Source organism: Anser anser, assembly GCF_964211835.1.
Source record: "Anser anser genome assembly, chromosome: 6".
NCBI classification, from domain to species: domain Eukaryota; kingdom Metazoa; phylum Chordata; class Aves; order Anseriformes; family Anatidae; genus Anser; species Anser anser.
In genome coordinates, this window is record NC_139726.1 from 27,922,889 (window position 1) to 27,931,998 (window position 9,110).

Genomic DNA, 9,110 nt, shown 5'->3' on the forward strand with positions numbered 1-9,110 from the left:
CCCTGACCTTTCTGTGACCGGACAATTCCCGTCCTGGCACTCCAGCAGCGCCGGGCACCGCGTTGTCCCTTCGCTCGGGCGCTGCTTAGATGGGGAGACGGTTCCTGAAACGGGCTTTCTCCCAGCGCTTCCCTGCTTTGCTTCCGTGGGTCGCGGCGGGTGGAGGAGGAGGGCGCGCCCGCTGCCCTCCCCGCCGCGCCGCCCCGAAGCCCCGCTATTCTCCCGCTAATGGGATTGGCACCGCTTAAAGCGGTCTGCGCGGGTATTGTCTGCAGCCGCAGCAAGAGAAACATTATTCAAAGGCCATTCAGGCCCCAAAAGAAGCGGCAGAGCAGAGTAATTATCGGAGACTCTCCATTAACGAGGGCATCTTTGCTCTTTGTCTGTGTTGGTTTAATAAGGGCCACTAATGGGGCCGGGGGAGGGGCAGGCTAACGCTTCTAAACAAACCTCCTTCCCTCCCCCTGCCTCAGAGGACAGCCGGCCTGATGGGCGCTGACAGCCGAGCCAGGAGTTACCATATTGCGGAGTGACCTCCAGGAAACTCGGTGTGAACCCAGCCGCTTTCAGCCCCGTCCCCAGCGAGCCGCCGGGAGCATCGCTTGGCTAGCTGTTCTCTTTTTAGCCTTTCCGTAGTTCCCGGTGCTTGGCAGGCCCTTTTATACACCCCCGCCCGACCTCTCCCATGTCATCTCGTGACCCCTCATGGCTGGGCACAACGGCACTGAGTGGCAGTAATGAGGGACGACAGTGCACATTAAGGTCTCGCAGCTAAAAACCGGGCTGCTGTCCATTACCCAGCAGCTGCGGCTGGGAGATGCTGCTGGGAAGGCAGGAGGGGAGCAGTGCTAGAGGTAGCAGGCTGGGACCTAGCAAAGGCCAAGTGGCTCCTACCTTCTGGCTGCGGGTGCTTCTCTAGCGATAGAGGGAAAGCCAGCAGGAAACTCCAGCCTGCGATCCTTCAGAGTAGCTCTCAGTAGCTTGAGTTAAAATTCTTCCAAGGACCCCCAGTCTGTCCTCATCTTCAAATACCAGTTTTAAGAGGCCAGCTTCCTAGGTACTTCACAGGATGAGGCGTACACTGGTCACTTCAACAGTGAAATATGGACAAGCCATCTCTGGGTGTCAAGCCATCTCTGCAAAAGACAGCATTCAGACAGCGTACTGTAACAATACACATATACGCAAGTAATTAACCAAAGGAATTTTGGTCTTTATTAGCCTTTTCTAACTACAATATAAAAAGTGTTGTGGATATAAGGCTGACAACTGCTAAACTCATTTTTAGCCAACTAAGAAACCAAATAATAAACAAAATGAATCCTACAAGTTGGTGCAGGTCTTTTACTGAAGCCAAGCACTGTTCTTTCACACTGAACTAGCTCGCGTTTGGGTGACGCCACCCTAACAGATGGTTGCACTGTACAGCTAGCCCATGGGCCACAGAGACAAGGCAGTGACTGCATGCCTGCACAGCTGCATGTGTGCATGTCAGCAGCCTCAGGAACAGCACTTGAGGGCCACCTGATGTCAGTGCTGTCTGTCATTATGAGAAATGGTTTCATTCAAATGAGGTATGTATGGAACAACAAACTTCTCCATACAGGCACCCACCCATCCCTCTCCACTTAAGCAAATATCCTGGCGCTAAAGGTTTATCACAAGCAGACAAAGAATGATACATGAGAAATCCTCACCGCTTAAACCAAAAGGCTTTGGTTTGAAGAAGTAAACTTTGAACAAGATTTCACCCTTGTTTCATGAGAGCTTAGTAGTTTTGAAATTTTCATGACTTTGGGCTGTTTCTTTCAACATTTCACCAGCACATGCATCTCTTGTAACAAAAGAAATTCTTCATAGGTGCTCTGTGTCCTCTCTGTGGGATCAAAACATCTCAGAACAAACTTGCAAGAAATTAAGAGAGAGCACTCACCCTTTACACGAAGAGAACTAAGTTACAGGGAAATTAAATTGGCAATACCTGGCAACACTCTTGCCAGACAGAGCAAGGAAGTGATTACAGTTCTTTCTCCTTATTCTTAGTGCAGTGTTCTGTGCTCAGTAGTATTCCTTCTCTCTGTTTCAAAACATCTGGAGGATCACACTCCTGAAACAGAAAATCAGTACTCTTTTCAGTATTTAATTCTTCATGTTAATGACTGTTACTATTCCTATTCTTTTTCTTTTTAGAAAGAACATACAGATGAACACATCCAGAGGAACTGCGTTTGCCTATGGATTCTGCAATCCATACACTGATTCAGAAAGCAGTGGGTTACTAGGAGCACATGACCTAGCCTCTGATTAGTGCAGGTTTTGCTTTATAAGTATCATTAAGTATTATCCTTCTTTGCCACTAGCAGACAATATAGATGGCTTTGTTGTAAATGCATATGCTAACATGAGATTTTAACAAAAAGAATATAGTGACTCAGAAGGGAGAATTGAGATCTAGTTGACACCTGAAGAAAGGAGAAATGAATGGAGAGATGGAAAAAAAAAAGCTTAAAAGCATGGGAAAGGAGAGATGGCTGAAGATTGGACAAATATTTGTCACAAAAAAAAAGGGTACTTTTGAGCTTCAGCACTGAAGCAAAACTGAGTAGTTTGTGCAAGCATGCTGAAATGAGATGGTCCTGTGGCAGAAGGGGGCAGACCTCCCAGCAGCAATAGCAACGGGATGGGTGATAAGAGACTGGTGCATCTAGTTCTTGGAACTTCAGCCAGATAAGTACAGCTGAAGATGAGGTATCTAGTATGACAGAGATAGGAACACAGCCCAGTCAGAGTCATCAGTGTAAAGCAACCTCGTTAGCAAGTCTTTGTCCAACTTCTCCTATAGGCATGGTTCTTACTGGCAGCAAGAAATGACTACACCCACCCTGTGACTTGTCAAGCCAGTTCTATTTACATTGCTTGTAGTTTAGTACTGAGATATTTACTACCCAGTTCTCCCTATTTTTTTTTTTTTAATATTAATTCTGTTAGTATTTGGAGCTATCAGAAAATAAATGTAAAGTGGATTCCCTCCAGGTTGCTCTACTTCACTCTGCTGCTATCATCCTGTCACACTTCAGTTAAACTGATCTGAACCCCACCAAAGCAATGAATAGGTAGGTCTGTGTTACAGAGTTTTGGATTGTACCCCAAATTGTGTTTGAGTTCATTTATGTAGATTTCAGCCATTTTTCAATTGCATCTGTGCCTTGAAACCCAGGAGAAAATGAAAAGGGGGTAAAAGATGCCTTTCCAGAAAATCAGTTGTGTATGTCTACAAACTATTGTGAGCAGAAAACATATTGAAATATGGGACAGGAAACAGCTATTAATCTCTGTAAGCACACCCCAGTTTATTTCAGTGTAACTTCCCTGCTTTGTTTCCATGTCCTTTCAGCTCTTCTTTTTGTAGAAAACATCTTGCATTTTGCATAGCCAGCTAAGCAAAAATGTTTCCCTCTAAGGCCCTCAGCTGGCAGTTGTCGCACCTGCCCTCCTCCTTACTTCTGCTGGCCATTCTCTCAGCAAGTGGGACAGTGTGACTCCCCAGTCACAGGCATTGACCTGATCTACTCTCAGGACACTGCTCACTCTCCATAAGAAATCTTTAATATAGCTGACAAGATGCGTATCTATGCCAAGACACAGCTTAGTACAGTGATCCCCTCAGCCAGTACCAATCCTGCTGGCTTGGGGATGGCAAATAATACTGACACCTCAGTGCTGTGGATAGAAAGACCCCAAACTGATCCCACCTAGAAGAAATCTGAGATGACAGAGCTTTTACAAGTGTAATTTGCTGACTCTAATTAAAAAAAAAGTTTCTAACAACTGGCCTATTTCGTTACTGCTACTAGGAACTGGCTCTTGTTTTCTCCTCAGAAGCAAAGTTACAGCCAGACGTTCAGTGTCTGCTTCCATACACACGTACAGTGACTGTTCAGCTTAATGCTAAGCTCATTAGAAAACAGCATCTGGAAAAAGCAGCAAGACTGGGTTGCTACTGCATTCCCAGGATCTCTGGCTCATGTAACCACTTAGGTGCAGCTGCAGTTAGAGATGAGTTAGAGCAGCCCCAAAGCTGTCTTTCTTTGTAGTATGAGGAGTGGAGGTATAAATGTGACTCGCAGGTACCTTCCCCAGATCTTGCAACTCCTATACAAACACTGTCCTGAGAGCCAAAATCCTCTTTACCCTGTGTACCCATGACTGTATTTACATTCAGAGTACATTCATCATTTTGTAAATCCCAAATAGTATGTGCTATAACAATCTCAGCTTTTTCTCATTTCAGCTTCTATTAAGGTACACACACACACACAAAAGACTGACAGGACTGACAGCGAAGCCAGCTAAAGAAAAATGATACCATTGGTGTCCATGGAGATGAACTGTTTAGGTGATAAAGGAACATGACTGCCTTTGCCAGAGATTGTCTACAGTGTCACCTGGAAGAGAGCAAAACACCTCTTGGTACTTACTGCATTCTTTAAGAGTAAAGCCCAAGCAATCTTGCTTTATGCATTGTGTTGCAAGATACTGGAGAAAAACTTCAGTCCTGTACACTTGGGTACGTCCTAGTATCTTCTATTCCACAAATTAGGGTAAGCTATTAATCATTGTAATCACCAGCCCTTAATGTTGGGAAAACTGTGGTCATTAAGATCAGGTATCTATGAAGTCAATTTGCTGTAAAGCCTTCCCACCTTCAGCACTTCACAAGAGCCACCTCGTACAGCTTCCTGAACAACATCTATGCCAACAAGATGACATGTTTCTGGCTATAATATTGCACCAAACTCCTACTGTGACTTGCTGTGACTTGCTTGCTATCTGATATATTGTATGGCTATTATGGTGAAAAGCAGGGTAAAGAATCCCAGCTACATGTTGCTGGCCTGACAGCAACCCAAAGACTCTCAGAAGGACATTACTCCCTCCTGGCTGATGTAGAGTTAAAGAGAAAAATCATGACACTGAACACTTCTCACCCCCCAAAATGGAAGAGTCAAAGAAGCCTCATACTTCCATACAGTGGTATCATACATGTTTATCCTGCATTAAACACTCCACTTTTAGAATAAACAAAGAAGAACAGTTCAGCTGTGCGTGCAGGAGATGGCTATTGAAGGCTTTTTATGCAAGCCCCCAGCAGCCTGTGCCCCAGTGTGTGTCTGTGCATCGCTGCCCTCTCCTGGGCAGATCTGCTCCTGCAGCAGCTCAGAGTCCGTGCTGACAAAACTCAGCACAGCAGGTATTTTGCCTCAGGCAGTGAAGGAATGATTGTCCACTTACTGATCGCTGCCCTGACACCTTCATTAACCTCACTGAGCACCACAGTGACGGCCAAGCTGCTGCTAAAGGGATACGGATTTGTTGAAACATAATTAAACACAATACAGGTAATGCTCACTAGGATTAGGAGTCTGCATGTCAAAAACTCCAAGAGATAACATGTTTGTGAGGTAAATTAAATTTGCTCTGATTATGTAAAGCTATCTTAACCAAGACGTTTAAACTAGTCCATTTCAGGTTTAGTTGCTTTTCAGCTCCTGAAGCCCCCAACTTCCAGTGGGTAATCTGCTCTCGACTACACTGCTAGAGTGTCAGATCCCTAGTGCAAACAAACAAACAAACAAACAAACAACCCCCCTACAACAAGATAAAAAAACACTAAAAACAAACAAACAGAAAAAAACAAACAGTCAACATGTTTCAGGATATTAACTTGTGCTTTCAACCATCCTCCTGGTATTTCGGAAAATTCCCCTTGGAATACTTCTCCGTGCATATGTTTACAGTGTGCTTGCATCCACATGTGCATGTATTCTCTTCTCTGACCATCCAATCCCTGCACACAGCAATACTCTGCTATGCTGCTTATGCTCTTTCTACACTTCTTGCCCATACTAGGGCTCTTCCAGGGTATAAATCCTGCCTATTTCCTTTCCTCGTGTTCTGTTCTGGCTGTTGCTCTCTGTGGACACTTGGTCAACTGTTCCTCAGCCACCACCAGCAAGAGAGCGTTCTTTACAGCCTACTGCTGGCTGTTTGTCTTATTGAGGTTCTTCTTTGGTCTACCAGGCTGACACAGCCTTCATCATCTCAGATAAGACCTTAACAAGTCCGAGATATATATTCCTTTCAGCGCTTCAAACCCACCACATAGTTGTTTGCTGAGCTGTGTATATCTCATAGGAATGCACGGGAGATGCCTGCTGCTAGCTTCCATCCAACCCCAAGCACTCACAGATCAGCCCCCTAGCTTCTCTTCAGCTCTGTGACTACTGCTGGCTGAGCCAGAACTGGGAAAAGGGCACAACACAGATTTAAAGAGGCAGGCCTCTTAGCTCAGAGAGCTCTGGTACGTTCCCAATAAGCTTTGTCCACTAAGCAGCCTTCCCCAGCTGACATCTGGCTAGACTGGGAGACAGCGTTGTGAAGGGTTTGCATTTGCACCTCAAAAACCGTCTGAGCAGAGATGCAGCACATCAGGACTTCTCAAAGGAAACTTCTGTGGTTCTTTTCTACCTGTGTACAAAACTGATGCTCATCTGAATATCTATGTCAGCTATAGCCTGAAATCTGCACTACAGAGTGCTTCCTGAACAAATATTAACAGGGATATTTCCTCACAGGAGGCTGTGAAGATAAATCCAGCCATGACACAAAGGTGCTCAGACACTGAAGAAACTGAGGATACAGCATTTCATTATCTGAGTGTCCCTGAAAACCGTATGTGTAATTTCCTAAGCAGATAAATTCAGCCTTTGTTTAGCCAGAGATGGTAAAAGTGTTACAGCTACCAGTGACACTTAACTTCCCATCTGTGTTTCCTCAAGAATTGTCCAAGATATGTTTCACTGACTGCACAAGCCATGAGCTCCCTCTAGTATCACAAAAGGATTAATGCAGTTGGTAGCTTTGCCATACTAAGTGAACAAATGTTGTAGAAAATATCAAAAAAAATTAGGAATTATGCTCCTTTTCTCCATTCTTGACCAAAAAAATCCTAGAAGTCAGTTATGTGCACATAGCTAAGCACAGACATCTGAAGAACTAGGGGGAAAATATATGCACAGGACAGGAAATTGCAGTATCTCATTTTACATGCTTATCCACAAAAAACAGGTGTAATTGCCTAAGTCCACCCGGCCCATCAGCTTTCACAGTGCAACAGTCTAAGCTGACAAAATGATGATTCTGGTCAAAGATTTCTAAGGAGGGAGGCCACTGTGATCATTTGAAAACAAATGCATTGCCACCAAGAAAGAGGTAAAAGAAGAAAACTGAAAATAATGAATTTAGATAATAGGGGGTGAAATAACCCTGTAGAGCATCTTAGGTCACAATATTCAGGTAGCCTTTTTAGACTTCTCTCTAATCATTACTTCCACTTTATAGCATTTGGGAGCTGAACAGAAGGTTCTTTTAGTTGTGCAAGGGCTCTTCCCAGGAATACATAAATGGTCCACCTCGAGTGATTTATGTGGGTGGGTGAGTTTGTGACTAATTTATAATGTAGATTTCAGTGAGTGACTGCTTGGCACAGAAGCAGCAAGACAAAGCAACAGCCATGCTAAATGCTGAAAGCTCTTTCAACACACAAGCAAGTTAGCTGACACTTCAGGAAATAAGTATTTTAAAGTGACTGTCTGTAAAACAGCTGTACATACTATAAACAGTTCAATGCTCTTTTCTCATCAACTACAAGAGCTGTCACATTTGTTCATAATAGGATTGCTCAAAATGGCTTTGTACAGTTGTTTATAACAAGTATTAACAAATGACTGTTTGACAAAAAGACTATAAATATGTATAACTGTGTGTGCATTATGTGAAGCCATATATATGGAAACGAATTTCAGGTTTTTTGCAGCCTCCAGAAGTACAGCCACTTCCTAAATTTGCTATTTGCCTAACGCATACGGAGTGGCCTCCTGCCTAAAGAGATGACAACAGCTTTAGAAGAACTGCTACTGTTACCTGAACAGAGAGCACTGGTCCTTGCCCAAACCCCACCCCACTCCCTTTCAAAACTTGGTGGCAGAAGTAGCCACCTCCCCTTCCTCCTCCCGCTCCCCCTCCCCCCCCCCGAAACAGCTGGATGACTTAAGGGAGTTCAGGCAGCTGCTACCACCAAGCTCCCACCTCTGCTTTCTCTTGCAGAGTTGCTCGCTGATTCTCCTAAAGTCTTTTGTTCTAACATGAAGTCATATAAGAAAAGTAGGGCTTGTGCCCATCTTCATTTTTTTCCTTGTTCTCTCACCTGCTGGGTATTGGGATGACGGCTGTGTCCCCTGCCAACACTCAATAACTCTGCAGCTGTTGTTTTCCTAACAGCAGCACCTTCAGCCTGTCTCATTTGCTTGTCCCTGTAGATGACAAAAAAATCTCAGCAGGGCATAGACCTTCCAAGGAAAGAGTGGATTCTTAAAGACGCTATTACTATTATTGTAATTCTTATTTAAGTCAGTTATCTACTGCCACACAAAAAAAAAAAAACACTAATTAAAAACCAGCAGAAACGTTTCAGTGGGTTTTGGATGCCTCACTGTGCTAGTTCCTTAATCCTTCCTGACACTGCTTGTCCCTGTATACGTGATAACGTCATAAACACAGATTAGAACTTCAAGCTGTGAGTTAACAATGAGAACCCATGATCCAAAGCAAAAAATTGTCTACTTTTCTCATGCATTATATTAAAATACTAAGTCAAGCAAATACAGATAAAAATAGAAAACTCCTCTCTGACACAAATGAATTAGCCCACTGGCCCATTTAGTCAAATAGCCTGTCTTTTAAAGATGTCAGTACCAGACTATTTCAGCATAAAGTGCAAGGCACGTTACACTTCCTACTTCACCACAGAATTTATTTCCATCAGTTTATGGTTAGCTTGTACTCTCTACAGTAAGAGTTTAGATCACTTCTATACAAAAAGACTAATATAACTGTGGATATGCTAAATTATGTTTGACCTCAATACTACTCTGTGGACATGTTGTTTTTGGATTAACAATGTATTTGGAAAGATTTTTTTTCTGATTTAAATCACTGTTTTAAATTTATTGGAAATCTCTTTTTTAAAAAGAATAGAGAAACTGTCAATT

General features: G+C 43.5%; 1 protein-coding gene across 1 annotated transcript in view; it reads right to left on the reverse strand.

Annotated features, from left to right (window-relative positions):
• The window catches only part of PLEKHM3 (pleckstrin homology domain containing M3), a 159,095-nt gene extending 150,723 nt beyond the window's left edge, over nucleotides 1-8,372 (reverse strand). Inside the window, exons 1-4 of the mRNA XM_083842257.1 lie at nucleotides 8,267-8,372; nucleotides 4,367-4,445; nucleotides 1,982-2,107; nucleotides 895-1,876 (exon numbers count right to left, since the gene is read on the reverse strand). The gene's annotated coding sequence lies outside the window, so the exon portion shown is untranslated. The remainder of the gene's footprint in view (nucleotides 1-894; nucleotides 1,877-1,981; nucleotides 2,108-4,366; nucleotides 4,446-8,266) is intronic.
• Nucleotides 8,373-9,110: the final 738 nt, after the last annotated feature.